We start from the raw sequence: 17,492 nt of genomic DNA, 5'->3' as shown, positions 1-17,492 counted from the left end.
TCCTAACCATAAATTATCATTTTTTTCATTTTATCATTAATAATAAAGTCTGTTTTTTTTAAAGGAGGTAGGTTCTGCTTTCTTGAGGATCATATATTTGCAAAGCATTAATCTCAAAAACTTTAAACTCAACTCATATTCATACTCAACGTTTAATTTAATGAATTATATATAATTGACTTAAACTTACACTATGAAATAAGTAAATGTAGGATTTACCCTGAAAACGGGATCCTGGATGAGAAAACCAAATAAAAAATATGTAAGCGTTTCATTTGCCCTATTAAAACAAACACAGAAAATACTTTTTATGTAATATTGAATATTGCATGTTATAAATTGTATGTTTATATCCTAATTAAAATGCATCAGTTTTCAACTTTGCAATTTCATCCATGAGGTCAAATGTATATACTTCTAGGAAATATTTTGTATTAATATACAATCGGCAACTGTTATAATTGTACATAAAATATATTATTCTATTCAAGTAGTTGAGAAGGTTATCTTTTTTTATGAAAAGGTTAATTTTAAGTAAATAAATTTATGGTTAGGAAATATCTATATATCTATTAGGTTATAATATTCATTGGTTTGTTCCTTTTCATTATATTCCTTGTAAGTATTAACTATTTTTTATCATAAAATATTTAATATTAGCCTTCATTTATATCTTATAAAAATAAGGATTTAATAATATCTTAAACAATGATTATATGTAATACATGAGTCGAAAAGTCCGTGTCTTCATTCATAGATGGTGCTATATTTTGATTAATTCATCTTATTTTAGTTGGTACCGACCGTCAAAAGATAGCTGTGACGCTACTTTTGTTATTTCCAAAGTCAATCCAAAAGAATTTTGTGTTTTCATTTTACACTGATTCTTGTTGGGGAAAAATACTCTTCAAGCTAAGTAATATTATGAAAACTCTTATTGGGACTCTGTTCCATAAAGCTAATAAAAAGACAATTTTGAAGGACACAAGCTTGTATTTTTTCTTAAACCACGTGTGTTGTATATATGGTTGATTATATAAATCCGGTCAATTTGAAACACGTACTCAAAATATCATGAACACAAAATAGTCTAAAATAATTATAACTCACAACACATATCGTAGCTCAGTAGACAACCCTCCATAGAAAACTTATTCTTTTGAACTCAAGATACGTAGGTTCGATTCACGTTCTCTCCTAGAAAAAGAAAATATATATTTCGTATATGGACATCAAAAAAGATTGAAAACACTGAAAAACATATAGCGATAAATATTATACTTTTATTTAATTTGATCACTTTGAGCAAGCTACAATCATTTAATCATTACGAAGTCAAAAAGACTTGTAGGCATTTACCCATTTTCTGGAAATATGATAGCCTATGTCACTTTCATTGACACAAAGATACTTAGTATCAAGCTGCAGGCTGGAAGGATTGCTTTAAATATGTGAGTGCTATCACCTTCAACTTCAGCTATCTGGCGGTTATACTTAATATTTTTTAAAGATTAATTTCATCACATTTCTAAAGAAAAATAATCGTTCTTCATTGTATTTAATTTTTTGAGCAATAGTTTACCATTTATGGCCAGGTAAACTGCTTATATATTTTGTTTGTTAAGAATTTACATTTTTAGGAACTTTATATTTATGTTAAAATTAATGGTTAACGGGATAGTTGAATAGTTTTAATTTATGTTTCTTGGTCAAGGATAGAATTCTAAGAATTTTAGGTTGGAAAACAAAGATAGGGCCTCTTTTATCACACATTGGCATGTGGGACTCTCGTAACATCCTTTTCATCCTTTGCAGCAATTGTAGTAATCATAAACAGTCATCTGCGTGAGCTAATTCAACTATTGTATCATTTTGCTTATTTTTTTTTCACCTTCACACTAAAAAGTTTAATTGGTATGAGATAAAAAAATATGTTCTGAAGCACCTAATCTCACAGTTCTAAAAAATAAATATTTACTTCTTGTTCTAGATTAAGTGTTTGATAAGATTTAAAAAATCCCATATTTATCTCATTGTTCCTGTATTTACGTACACTTATCAATACTAAAGAAATAACTTCACGAGTCAGATATGCACTACTACAACATAAAAATGGCCCTGGGAATATATTTTATAAAATGAAGATTTTTAAGCAAATAATAGAGAACGACCATTGAACCATAAATTAGGAGAGATTATGAAAAATAAATGCAGGGGATACCTAAAGTGTAAAACCCTGATAAATCATGGGAGAACAGGATCCCAAGAGAGATACCTTAGTATATACATAGGTATAAAGTATATTATGACATAAAAATAAATTACTATTTTTCTTATTTTTGAGGAAAGATCTTGTGATATACATATAACCTCTGAATGAACAAATGACTTAATAATAGATGTCTCTATAATATATTGTAATTGATCTAGAACTTAATATATATAATTATACATGTAATGTCGATTTGTAAAATACATATTAAAGATCAGTTCTATTTACTCTGGAAATGAACTTTTAATTTGAAGAATAGGGGAAAAAAGTAACAATAAAAAAATCTGACTAACCAAAGCTCGAAACCAATAAACGAAATTTGGCTGTCAGTTTGTGTATCTTCTGTGTCATTGTGAAACATATCTCTTCCCTCTTTACAAAGTGTCGTTTTTTATCCAAAGACGTTACTTAATTATTTCTCTTGTGGACAAAAAAAAGTGTCGTTTACTAAGTCGACCACTACTAACGCCTATGAATGATTACATAGTTTTACGACTTCGTTTATAGATTTGTCCCTAGTCAGTCTCGTTTAGTCAAACACTTTAGTCATTACTTACTGATAGCTCCAACTATGTACATTTCATAGCAGACATCTAAATAATTCATAAAATAACAATTGTATTATCACTTAATAATAGTAATGAGTTTCGAGTATTTTTTGTTAAAGCCGGGGCGACACGGCTAATTGCACTCCGTACTCGAGTAAAATCGATTTTAAATACCTAAAAGTACTTTATAACTACATTTACCGATAGCTTTAATTTAAAAAAAAATATCTTTTTAAAGCATAGAATAATGTAGTTATGCAACTAAGTAATGCACAAAAATATAAAGAAAGAAATTTGCAAAATATAGTCAGATATATGACAATTATGAGCAAATTGTAAGCATCTACATAAATTGGGTCTATATACGTAGGTGTTTAGTATATACCTATACAATATAAGCACAAGGCTTTATACATACCAGGGGTGTACAGATGCATCTGAATTGGTATTTATTGAAGTATCGGCTAAAAAGTGCAAATTCAAGCGAAACCTGTGCTTATTTAATTTTATGCATAATTAAGCCAAAAATATAAATCTAATATTATTATTTCAAATGAACAATCAATAAAAAGAAATGAGGATATTAGTACAGAGTACAGATAAACTTATTTTAAAAACTATGAGCTCTAAGTTTATGTTTTTCTATAATTTTAACATAAAATAAGTTCAATAATAAAAGAATTAAATAACAAAATTCAAACTTTATCCAGTAGTGTAGTCAATATAAATGTATTCCAATCAGGAATACATTGACTCCTGAGCACAGAAAGGAAGTAAATTTTTAATTTCAAATTATTTACTAATATATTTATGTCTTTTCTAGTCAAGCTTTAATTCATAAAAATACATAATATTAATAAAGAATCGGTATCGGCTGAAATTTTGGTATTGTTACATGCCTATTACATACATATCGTGTCCATGTTGCGACTGTGTACAAGTTGTAACAAGAACAAGTTGTTGAAAATAATACATAAGATAAGTCATTTTAAATGAAGAATATAAAGTAGGGGTTTATCTGAAGAGGGGTTATTTGGCATATACTTTGTTACATATTAATCAGCTTGTAAATACATTTTTTTCTCCTATTGGTTTGACAGAGGTATAAGTAGACTTGGACTCAGGTCTTGAAACCCCTGTTAGCTAAAAACCACATAAATTGTTTTTTTAATCATAAACCTTGGAAATAATCTTTTAAATTTTTCCATTGCAATAAGTTAGGCGTTTTTTGAGGATAATTTTGATTTGGAGGCATGTTTTGACATCAAATGAGTATATAAATATATGGGAATTAAATCTAATAATATTTGATATAAACCTTCCCAGTATTCAAAATATATATTTATTAGTTTCTATATATGATCTTCTATTTTACTGGCTTTCTGTATGATCAGACACATTTTGTTCGAAGTTTATTCGAGATAACTTAGTAAATAAGATATTTTTAAAATGATTTTTATCAATTTTTATTTTCTTAAGATCTATATAGTTGTTTCATTTCAAGAGATTGCTCTGAATCAAAATTATACTCAAGAAAAGTGATTTTTAAATATAGACTTTAACGTCCAAATCTACTGTAATTAAAAATTTTAAGGTAATTTTCGTGTTCTATACTTTAAATTACAACAATAAATGTGGTTTTTAGCTGGTTGGCAAAAATTCTGTTGCAAAGTGTTATTAACCAATCTGACCTAAGAAATTGAAGTCAATATAAATATAATTTGTATATTTCCTTGTACGAATGGGTATCTTACTCATCACTATAGAAGTTAAAATGCGCTCATTTTTAATCATGCTAGAATACTATTGTATAAGATAAGATTTAAGGAATTGTAAAAGTAGATTGTACAATTGTATCTTTACACATTTAAAAATGCATACCACTTATCCGTGGAGGTATTTCTTCCATAGTAAAAAAAGGACTCGGGCCTGGTCGATCTCTTCATGAGAGCTCCACTAAATATATAGCCTTTCATTTCTTAAATTAGCATTTTGTTTGCAAAATAATTGTTCTGATTTATTTATTTTAATCTTTATAAGATTATTTGGTCGAGAAACGATGTAGAAGAACCGGAGTCGTAAATACTAAAATAATCTTTTATTGCTGAGTGATGACATATAGACTGCCGATATTTTGTTGATGTCATTTGAATCAGTCCCCTACATATTTCGGAACACCTGCTACATGACTGCTAAAGAGTTCGATAGTAGAAAGATAAAAGAGAGATGAGTTGTTCCTGAAGAAATATGGAATCAAAAATTAGGGGCATGACTGGTAGTAACTTGTTCCGGTATAAAGTCAATCAAATCGAAAGCCCAAAAGTGCCTTAATGCTTCTCACACCAAAAAAATCATCTATCATTGGAGGTATTTCGTCCTCAGTTCAAAAAATGATTGGGTTCTGTTTGGTCTCTTTTTTGGAAGCTCAATTAAATACATTATGTTTCATTTGCTTAAACTATAATAATGTATACCATATAATTGTTTTGATTTTTTTTTTTAATGGTTTTACCAAATGTTTTGGTGTTCCAACTATCGGTTATCATCAAAATATAGGATTCCTTTTTTTTCACATTTGCTTCACTATTTACTACAAATTCTACAGGTTCAAACTTAGATTATGATTTATTAGATGTAAAAAAAGGGGTTAACACCAAAGAAACAACATTTATGCATCCCATATAAGAGTATCACAGGGAAAAACATATTTTTACGAGAATAATATGTATATTTGTCTCTATAAAAACGTAAATATAACTCATAAATTAATTCCTAAACAGATTTTTTATCCAGTTAAAATTACTAACGTAATAAAATTGCGATTAAAATCTATATGATATATGTTGTAGAATGAGAGGGCTTATTTTTAAGCCATTCATTAAGAAATGAAAATAATATGCAATTATATGTAATATAGATTTCAAGACCAAGGAACGTCTGAAATGAAATTACAAAAAGGGTTCATATTGTATGTGGACCTATAATATAAATTTATATTGAAAAAATGCATCACGGATCTTACAACACACGACGGTTTGATTCTTATCACGATTTCCTTGATTGAAAATATTCTTAAACAGACTTTTAATTATTAATTATACAAGAAGAAAAAAAAAATAGGGAAAAATTCTTTTAGAGTGTAATTTTTAATTCCATTCATTTTTTTCTGTTCATAAATTAATAACTTATATTTATGTATGTTTTTTTTTCATATCCCCAAGATCAGTGTTTCTCAGACAGAGAGCTGCAACATCAATTTCCTTCTTTGTTATCAATGAAAGATTTCAATATACCTAAATGGGAAAACAAATAAATTTAAGACATTCCAATTTATATTTACACTAATTATGTTATTGGGTGATACTAAGGATTGATTTCGTAGATCTTCGTAGGAATAGACACTAGGGGCTGAAACTCTATCAGAGACTTAATTTTTGCCAGTTCGTTCAATACTTAGTTTTTCTAGACACAAATTCAAACAGTGAACATAAATTTATTTTTCTAAAAATAATGGCACCATAATTTTTTTCTCGTTTTAAAAAAAAAAATCATTAATTTACATGAAATTTTTTTCAAGAAAAAAAACCCGACGTGGAACCGGATCAAGACCAAATATTTTTTTAGACCGAATTTTACTACAATACCAGTCTAGACCAAAGTTGGACAGAAATATAACGGTCTCATGGTTTTTAGAAAAAAAAGCAAAAAATTATAAACATATAATAGAAGTTTTGACTTTTCAGCCACCTTCAGAATTATAGTATAATGCAGAAATGTAACAAAGTCAATTATGAGTGAGGATGGGATCCGTGTAATGAAAAAAAAAACTGATTAGAGCGATTTAAAAAGGAAAACGGCCGAGACTTCTATTTTGTTAATTATGTAGTAATGACATGTAGTTGACATCTCACTCTAAATAAGAATTCTCGAATATCTATGGTTTATATTGATTTAAAAATGGATTTAAGAATAATTAAAGTTTGAATTTATACCTTTTGTGAATAAATAATTTTTCCATGCATTTTTGAAGATTTTTATATGTTTAAGAGTTTTGTTGGATTTAGTTTGTATTGAAGCCAAGCCTTAGTCTACTTTTTAGAGAGTCTTGCAACTTCATTATCAGACCACACATGTTTCTTGGATGGTTTAGGACAGGGATGCCCAAAATTTGGTCTGTGGGCTGCATTACAGCCTGCTTAATGTTTAATTGCAGCTCACGACTCATTTTCACTACAAGTAGTATTTTTAGCAAAAATTGTCACACTATCATCAAAACGCGTAGAATGCACATAATTCGTACAAAATATTGAAAAAAGAAATTCCAAATAAATAAAAAAATTAAAGATTTATATTCTACAAAAAGATCCTTTAATAAAATTATGCAATGGAAAACAAATTTTAATTTTTAAATTATTCACAAAAATAATTCAGTTTGACCTTTTCTTATAATATGCCTGAGTTTTAAAAAAATATATATTTTTTAGTTTTAATTTATAAAGCTAATTTTCATGAAATTTAACTTAATAAGTCTGAGGGACATTAAAATATTTCAAGTGGTAATGCGGCCCATAATATTAAAAGGTCGGACGTACTTGGTTTAGTACTTGTCCTAGGTATTTAAGCTTTAGTTAGTCACGATGGAACATTATTTAATATTGAGCATATATCTTCCGAACTAGGATCTTCAGTAGAGAACCTAAAAGACTTATCCAGTACATTCTTCTCTTCAAAGAGTTCCTCTCATTTTTCAAAGTCACAATTGGAGTTATCCAATTATTCTGTAATTTAGTTGTGTGGCGTGAAAGTGTAAGGTTCTTTACTTTCTTGAGTATTAAGATAGGGTAGTAATAATTATAATTTTGTACATGTTAGTTACTCAAAAATGTAGATTTCGGGTTTACAGCGTAAAGTAAGGGTGATAAAAGTATAATCTAGAAAGTTGGAATCTAGTTTAATTAATGAGACACTTGTAATTGAATCATTTCGCTATTCAATTTCCCCTTTTATTAAATGGAAAGAAAAAGGAAAAAATATACAGATTACACATACTTCTTGAGGAGCCAAAAAAAAGTCAATCTGACTGATGTGCATAGGTGGCGCAATTCGTGACATTTTACTTAGGTATTCTTTGAAAACTATACAATAGTATTTTATTTTATGTATTTACCTATGTTATTTATATGCATTTAAAAAAATGAAGAAATGCACCATTAAAATAATATAAGAAAAACCGGTTAACTTGCAGAACTTTTAATGGTGTAAAATGTGTTATAGATACCTAAATTACATACATATGGGCATGCAAGGATAAAAACTGATTTTTCAAATATTATGCGGCTCGTCAACACAAAATCAAGCTATAATGATTTTTCTCTGGATTACATTTATATTCTTCGTCGACTTATTTCTAATTATTCTTATTAACTCTTTGGGTGTGTCATAGATTACACTTAAATTTTTCAAAATGATTGTCATAATAAATGAATGAGAAAATGGTATAATTTATATATGACCCGTCGTCATAAAAGCAAGCTAGAAGGATTTTTCCTAAAATTGAGCCTAGATAACAAACATTGTATTTTTCATTTCTATGAACAAATTATTCATACTTATTAACGCTTTGAATGCACCAAAAATTGTACTTAAATTACCAAATGTTTATTGTCATAATATAAGAATGAAAAGCTGATATAATTTATTTTTAAAAGGACATATCGGGGTAAATATAAATCTCTTAAATCAAATCAAGGTTCTAAAGAATATCTAAAAATAGTTATGGAGTATTTCAATTCATTCAACAAAATTGAAGTCTATATATGACTCCAAGTTGTTTTCATGTTGACACGCCACAGACAGGGAGATAACTCAAAAATTAGAAAATTTTAAAAGCCGTTTTCAATGCTACATACTTTTGAATTTTAAAGTGTGTGCCGGGCGCTGTCTTGAGTAAAAACATAGTTGTCCCTTGGGAACGTTCTCTTCAAACATGGTAAGACATGGTACCTGATAACCTTGTTGTAGACATCTGTGTTGACTTTATCATTGGCCTTGAAGAACTAAGGAGACATTTTGCTGCCGTCGGACGCTATTAAGCCATTGACCATGACCTGAGCTAGATGTTTGATAATGAAGGTTCCATCAACCTGAGCTCAGCCAGGAAGTGATCATTTCTCCTGTTCAGAGCAGCATCGGAGATCAACTTGTGTGCAGAGGAGATCGCACACCCCCTGCCGTTTTGCTTAGTGCTCAGACATTTTTGATCGCACAAAAATGAAACAAACATCATATTGTAGCTTTTTGTCAGCTCTTTTGACTGATGCCAAGTGTAGAATTTGTTCCACTTTTAGAACTGAGACTAGACGGCCTCGAAGAGGATTTAATTTTTGAGTCCTCACTCTGTATATTTGTTTTACTTTTAGAAAAATAAAAAAATATATTTAACCCTGTAAAGTATCCTAGGCTAATTTGTGATGATAATAACCCCCTGATTATTTTCAGTTCCAATCCTTTTCTCATTTATAATTTAATAACAAAAAATTTTGGTTTATTTTTTATTAGACAAAATTTATTTTTATTTTTTTGAATTTTTGTCTGAAAATTGATATCTTTTTAAAACATTTAATGTAACTGACTAACTATTATTGCTGATATTTATCAAAAAGGCATAATTTTCTCGATATAACAACTTTAAAATTAGATATTACAATTTTTTTGATGAAGTCATACAAAGTCACAAGAAAGAAATTTGTATTTTTTTATATTTATTGATTTTATATTTGCAATTGAATATATGAAGTTTTTGAGATAAAAAAATTTCAAAACAACCAAATAGAGGATTTGAAAACTCATGCATGATACGTACGGTGTTATTGTAGTAAATTGAAACGTAGTTTCATATTTTGAATAATATCACAATAAATGCATTTTTTCAATTACTTTAATTACAAGAAAGTATGGAACATTTAATTTATTATGCATTAGGTACTTATATTTTTATAGAGAACAAATTACTATTCTATATTACGTCCCTTTATTATTTTCTGTCACATTACTATATGATATATCTAGCCTTTCTTTCATTTCATGTTTTATAAGACACTCTAGTTATGAATACAAAAAATATTTGAAATGACCAGTTAATTTTTTGCATGGTAACCAAATAATATATTGTGATATTATGTAAAAATACTAACACTAGAACGTTCACGGGACCTGATTTTATGTATATATCACTCCTAAAAAATCAATAAGATAAGCTTAAGTGATGGTTAATAAAATATAGGGTCATTAAAAGTTATCTGCGTACATATAAATTGGAGAGTAAGAAAGATTCAAGTACCTGCAGACTACGCAAGGAGACAGACAAGTATGATATTTATTTATCACAGTATGGTACATTGGTCCTTATTTAAAAAAAAAAATTGAAGAATCATATTTGGGAACTGTTGATGGGGAAGATATCTACTTGCAGTCAGACCGAACGGAAGCTAATATTATAACACTGAAATGTGTGTTTAAAACTGTTATCGATTAATAATAAGCTAAAAGCTCTGGATTGAAGTTATATTAACTTTGAATGGTTTATTTCAAGTGGTAAATTAATTTTGGATATGTAAAAACTTTAATTTGGCATTTTAACGCCTATGATGTTTGAAGTATCTGTATTTTAATTATTTTAAATCCTTAGTTGTTTGATTAGAAGGTAATTATGTTGTTACTGTTTAAGTGTTTATTTTGAGGATAATAAACCGCTCGAACTCCGGGGCAAGAAAAAAAAACATTAGTGATGTCAAAATGACATAGTTAGATCCATACAAAAATTAGCTCTTCACCAAAAGTGGATAACTGGGACCTTTGTTAAAAACGTAAATATAACGTAATTATCCATTATATTAAGCTCGTGCAGAGCATTACAATGTGTAAGAATCCTACATATAATTTTTCCCTTGAGTTTTTATATCAAATATCTAAAACATATTCGTATATAGTTCGATGACTGGAATTATGTATAAAGATATATTATGGTACGTTACCTTCCAAGGGTAAGAATCTATTTTATTTTTATCAATGTATTATGTGTAGTGTAGAATAAATAAATTTTATAGTTGACAGTTAATTAATATTGAAAATTTATTCAATGGTTCAAATATTTCCCCGAATAAAATGTATTTCTATTGAAAAAATTATAATAGAGTTTGATCTTTTTTTTTAACAACTTGAATCATTATTGGTTGAATACATTCTCAGCTAATAGATATTATTTGAGTTTTACTGATCAGTTGTTCTCATCATACATACATATATAACCTTAAGTCGTGTAAAAGTCATTTTTTTTAATGCTGTAAATTTATAAATAACAATCCTTGGGGGTGAAGGGGAAAGAAAGAAAGACAAAAAGGCAGATTTTTGAAAACAATGGAACCTACTACATAGAAATAAAGTATTCTTCTTAAAGACTAACATATGTGTGAGAGCCTTAAGTAGGCCAAGTGTGAGAAATATGTATATATAAACTTACCTTCCTTTTGGTATGTAACAATGTTTTCATTGTTTGACTTAGGCATAATAATCTTCATTATTTTTTCCTGGGTTTAAATGCATAATTATACATACTGAACAAAAATCAAGTTCATCTCATTTCTCTATCTTTTCAAATGGTGTAGAATTGAAGGTAATAAACATTGTTGGAGCCTACACAGAAACATATGTAATGTGTTTTTGGTTCGTAGGTGGGAAAACAAGGGCAATAAATGAGTAAATACTCTTCAATTATATTAATCAAGACAAGGTTTGTTCTTAAGTACGTAAGTATATGGGATGTTAGTGATTTTAGTGCTAGAACACAACAGTATCGTAAAATATAGGATTCTCCAATTACCAAATAAAATAGAATACATTTGGGTCATTCTATGGAAAATGTACACTTTTGAAATTTTTATCATCCAATTTGAATAAAATTTTCTATGGCAAATATCAAAATCTTAGGATATAATGTTTAAGATCAAAAGATATGGTCAAACTCAATCATAATTGAATATAACAGAATAAAAAAAATTTTTTTGCATATAACTCAATAGCTATCAAATAATGTATTATATCGTAAGGTTCTTGAAGACAATTTTTGATCAAATTCATCATAAATAACTCAGAGCTGGATTGAGTTCCAAATCTGACATTAGATTTTTAAGATTCCCATTCATAGGATATTTTACCTATTAAATTTGATTCAAATTAGATGAAAAAGTTTAAAAAGTGTAAATTTTATAAGAAATAACCCATCTAATGTATACTTGTAAGTACAGCTATTAACCAGGCCTCTACTCACTGGGGAGGGTAACGGGAGTAAGTTTCTCAATCATTTTTTCAACAAGAGTAAATATCGGTCTACTAATAAGAGCCATCCATAGTCACTCCCATAGCGAAATAAATATATAACTAGGTGGGACAAGTTATTTTTGTTGTCAGTTTGGCATTCTGAGGCAGGTACTAGCTCGTGTTGAAGAAATCAGCTGTGATAAAAATAAATTGATTATGTATGTCCTTGGTTTGAAGAACAAGTTTGGACTATTCAACGTTAATCTTATTCGTAATTTTTTTACATCAACTAAGTCAATTGAATGATTAAATGATTAACCAAAACAATATTATAAGAGTAAGAAAAACATTAACTCTCTTTTAAGATGATTAACTTGTTAATAATATGATTAATAAAATGACCCATTCTACCAAATCATCAAAATTTTAATACTGAATTAGTAACATATTTCAATTAAGATAGATACTTAGACTAATTGTTTCGACCTATGTCTTACATATAATCATTAATAAATATTTCTACATCCTCATTTGATAAAAATTGGATAACCAATGGTTTTAGTGGGATGAGTTTAATGATTGGAATTTGAAAGGAGTAGGAGCTCCGAAATTAAATGGGATTTTATTTTTTCATTCATTTTTTTTGTTGTATATATAAATAATTAATAAAAACCTATAAATGTTGCACTAAACTATTATATTGAGAAATGCCATGCATTATTCGTTAAAATTAGATTATTCTCTTTTGAAAGAATAAATCAATTTGAAAATGCACGACATATCTACCACCATGAAATCGAATATAAAAGTAATTGCTATATATGGCAATATGGCCTCTTATTATATATTTTTCACATATCAATAATACCATAATTCGTTTCTTATTTTTCATAGTGCATATTCAAAGACACTGTGATACAATACCGTTATGAAATCACATATATATGTATGTAATATAAACATCAGGAATTTCATGATTCGCTCGTTTCATTTTTATTTGAATAAAAACTTTATTTGACATCAACAAACCAAAAATGAGAGGAGGGGGGTGGGGAAGCATTCATTTCATGATTTGAGAAATCCAAATATTTTCAGTAATGACTTACACGTGTTTGTTTTTTACTTTTTAGATATGAAAATTCGTAGAATAATGATATTTTTATTTTTTTACTCTACCCATTTTACTCCACTTAATTAGAAGAAGATGATTAGAAAATTATTTTAATAAATTATCATCATTTTTTTAGTCAAGTTACATGAATATAGTTTATATTACATTCATTTTTTCAAAAAGATTTCTAAAATATTATATGGTATATTTAATTTTTTTGTAATCTTTTATATTTAATTTGATTTAACCAGCCTACTTCACTTTTGAAAATGATCTTAGTTAATTCATCACTACTTATTACTGCTAATCAAAGGTAATCACAATAAAACCCATGCAATTTTCAATTAACCAAGTTCTGTCATATCTAAAAGTTTAAAAAAATTTTAATAAATGTTATCTGAGTTACAATATTTTAAAAGTATATGTATATTAAAAGCCATCATTGAGCTGGGAATTTATCTTCCTATTAATAAAACGAGGTTTCACTCCTGATTATTTATTTAAAAAGATTTTCCATTAAATGAATTAGGGCATTTCTTTTAGTGAACATAAGATACAGATTAAGTATTCAGTGAGTTGTTAAATTTTGATTGAATGAGTGAAATATCTATTCTGTATTCTGTAAATCTTGTTAATTTTCATGAAAAAACATCTAAAGTAACATTGATTCAACTTAAGAGATATCTAACGAGTAAAAAAATATATGGATGTTTGAAAATATATTATTCATACACATATTTTTTATCTAAGAAAAGGCAATGTAGTCATAGTAATGAAATCTTGCAGGCGCTTTGTATGTAGCATCGAGTGCCAAATAAAGAACAAATATCATCTATGTATTGAGTGTGTGACTGTGCTCATGAGAAACGACGGAAGGCACTGAGGATTTCTAGGGTGGTTATCTTTTATATTTTTAAGGCAGAGTTTGTCTGTTCGACAACCTTGTATAACTCTTGCACTACCAATAGCCTTTAATACAACCAAAAATATTATATCCCATTAATTTTTCTATTAAATGAAGGGAGAATTAATAATATTTATTTACTAAAACTACAAAAGTAAATTAAACACCAATAAAGAGGGAAAAAAGTAAACGATTGCTCTCTGAAAAGTGAAAATTTGGGTTTTTTTTTGTATTATCATTTAAAAGCTGTAAGAGAAATATATACATTGACTCTAATTACAGACCTCTACTTTTTTCTGAAATTATAATTATAATTAAAGATCGGTTATTTTTGTGTCTATTATTATTATAATAATTATTATAACTTAAGAGTATATTTGTTTATTAATATTGTGTTTTATTTTTCAAATTACAGAATATAATAACTTTTTACAGCAGTAAACTCAAATGGTCTACGTTTGATTTTATTTATAATTTTCTTAAACAATACTTGGGTAAATAAGGGGTCGATCAAATACGAACTGTTGATTAATAGTATGGTATCTAGGAATGATCTTGAGTAGTATAGCAATTTGTTTTGTGAACTTAAAACATGATAAATTGGAGGACCTATTATGCAATAAAGAGAAGCAAATGAGGACAAATATATATTACAATAGTCAGCAAAAATGAAAGTACGCAAATTGAATGGTTGAGTAGAATAATTTATATATTATACTGCCGATTCGGTGCTTGCTATCCTCAATGGTTAGTTAGAAGTAATGGTATGTTCGATGAAAGGTGAGAGAATATTTATTGTAATCATTATTGTCATCACTATTCTTAGAAGGTAAGACAACTGTAATAAGATGTGGTTGTTGCACAGTGAACCTTTTCTTGAATATTTTTGATTCTGAGTAAGATATCTTTTTTTTTTGTATTAAAAATGAAGATTACCATAAGAATATTAAGTATGTAAAAATGAATAGACTTTTTTATAAATAATTGTCTATTTCTATTGTAAATTTAAAATTGGGACTTATTCTCCAAAGAAAAAAACCATTCAAATATTTAAATAATTGCTTATTTAAACTATGTTAAAAAAAATTTATATAGCCGTATTTTCAAATAAATTTAATGTTGTATGTATATATACAGAAAGCAAAATTATCATACAAAGGCACGCATCATTCAAAAATATATGTCTCGTTAAACATTGAAGAAGAGTATTTGAAGCACTATTATGGAGAAATCACGATTAAAAGTAATATGTAAATGTAAGTTTTTTTTTATCTATCTGATTACATGTTCTTAGAAAAATTACTCTTTTGATATTTTATGATTTTCTCATTTAAAAAAAAAAAAAAAAAAAACAACTTTTATTTGAAATAGACTGATAAAACAACTCAAATTTGCTATACTATAAATATGTTCATGTTAGAATTTTCCGGAATATATCGAAAATAATCTAAATTATTTAATAATTAGAAGCAAGGCCAATTTTAAAGGGGCAATGAACAGTGTCCCAGTCTCTGCTCTTGATATGATCCCGTGTTGAATGAATGTTCGAAAAAAAGTTGAATGCATACTAAAAAGGAATAAATTTTTTATAAAAGACCATAAAAATACGGAAAGGATTAATCTTCTTTTTTTTAAATGTCATTTAAAAAAAAAGAAATTTATAGAAATAAAGTAATTAACTGAAATATAAAAAAGTCTTGGCATTTAAGCAATTCTAAAAAGAAAAGAAAACATTACAAAAACGTCATTCGATAAGTTATCTGAAAAAGGCTAGTGTTATTTTTGTTTTATGAAAAAAGATCATGAAAATATAGAAAAAAAGGCCTCGCATAAAATATTTAAAAAACAAATTAATTTTATGAAAGCTAAGAAAAAAAGGCAATCAAATTTAATATTGTCTTAGGCCCCACTAATGTTAAAAATAGCTCTTACTGAAAGAATCTTGGATATTAGACAAATTTGACTCATTTTGAGTAGTACTTCATAGTGGCATCTTAAAATATATTGAAATGTATATCAAATTCGATTTTTTACAATCCTAAAGCTTTTTCAAAAAGCTACTTCTTGATCAATCATATTCTGAATAAATTAAGTACATACATATAAATAAGCATTAAGCATGACTAACCAGAATAAAACAAAAATTAACAAATGGTTCGTCAACATTCAAGTGGTTTTGATTTCCTTAAATTTTCTCTATAGCCAAAAGGTAAGGAATTAAGTCCATGTACACTAGTTTATAAATAATTGAGTTTTAATAATAGGTCCAAATCAACTCAAATTCCTAAGATTTTTGTTCCTTCCGCAAATAAACTCATCAACTTTTTATTATTTTTTCATTCATTTAGGATAAGTAATTTGTGTTTATATTCAACTGACTATTTAGTACTCTGACTCTAGCCCTGGTGATTATGGCCCGATATATAAATATGTATATGAAACTGTTGCATAATTTAGTTACATTGTAATTTTAAATAAGAAACAGTTTTCCAATTATTTTGACCAATATAAGCTAATGTAGGTAAAAAAAAAAATGAGATGTTGATATTGACAGAAAGAGCATTGGGATTTTTTTCTAGGCCTTATTTGGGGTATTCATTTAATTTAAAAACACATTTTAACACGACTATATAAGAATGACATCAGTGGATAAATAAAATTTAAAAAAAAAACCTCCAAAGTTACGGACTAATAAAATCTGTTCCACTAATAGTTCATAAAATAATCTCAAATAAAATACTGCTAAATACATACTCAATAAAACACGAATATAAAGCTTTGCAATATTTACTAATCCATTAGTATGAATTTTTATTTTTTATCTCATCGTATATAACACATACCATTAAAAAAGTTCAAAAATAATCTTTATTGAGTTTACATCTGATGGTATTCTCCAGCCAACTTTTAATTTTCATATAATATAATGTTAATATCGAACAATCCCAGAAAAAATAGTCTGTGATTTCTAATAATTCATATAAAAGACACTTCCATTGTTTTTCATATAGAATTTAGCTCCCACTTTAAGATTTCGGTAAGTTTTTTATATATTCTGCAGACGTTAACAAAAAAATGCGTATTTAATTACCATGGGTATTGTGACATATGAAAACGGCATTTCAGCAGTCTTGAGCTAATCCTATTTCATTTTTTGTCGATTATTAAAATTCTAAGTTGAGTAAAAGGTTGAACTTAAATTGGATAGTTGTTATTTTATAAAGATAGTTTAGTAATTATAAGACCAAAATGCCCAAAAATCAAGCTGTTACATTCTATGTTACTATGAAGGTTTTTAGAAGAAAAATACAATTTTTTTCATATTGACATTATTGGGCAATC

This window comes from Lepeophtheirus salmonis, chromosome 3, assembly GCF_016086655.4.
Source record: "Lepeophtheirus salmonis chromosome 3, UVic_Lsal_1.4, whole genome shotgun sequence".
NCBI classification, from domain to species: domain Eukaryota; kingdom Metazoa; phylum Arthropoda; class Copepoda; order Siphonostomatoida; family Caligidae; genus Lepeophtheirus; species Lepeophtheirus salmonis.
Note: the sequence above shows the minus strand (reverse complement) of the source record.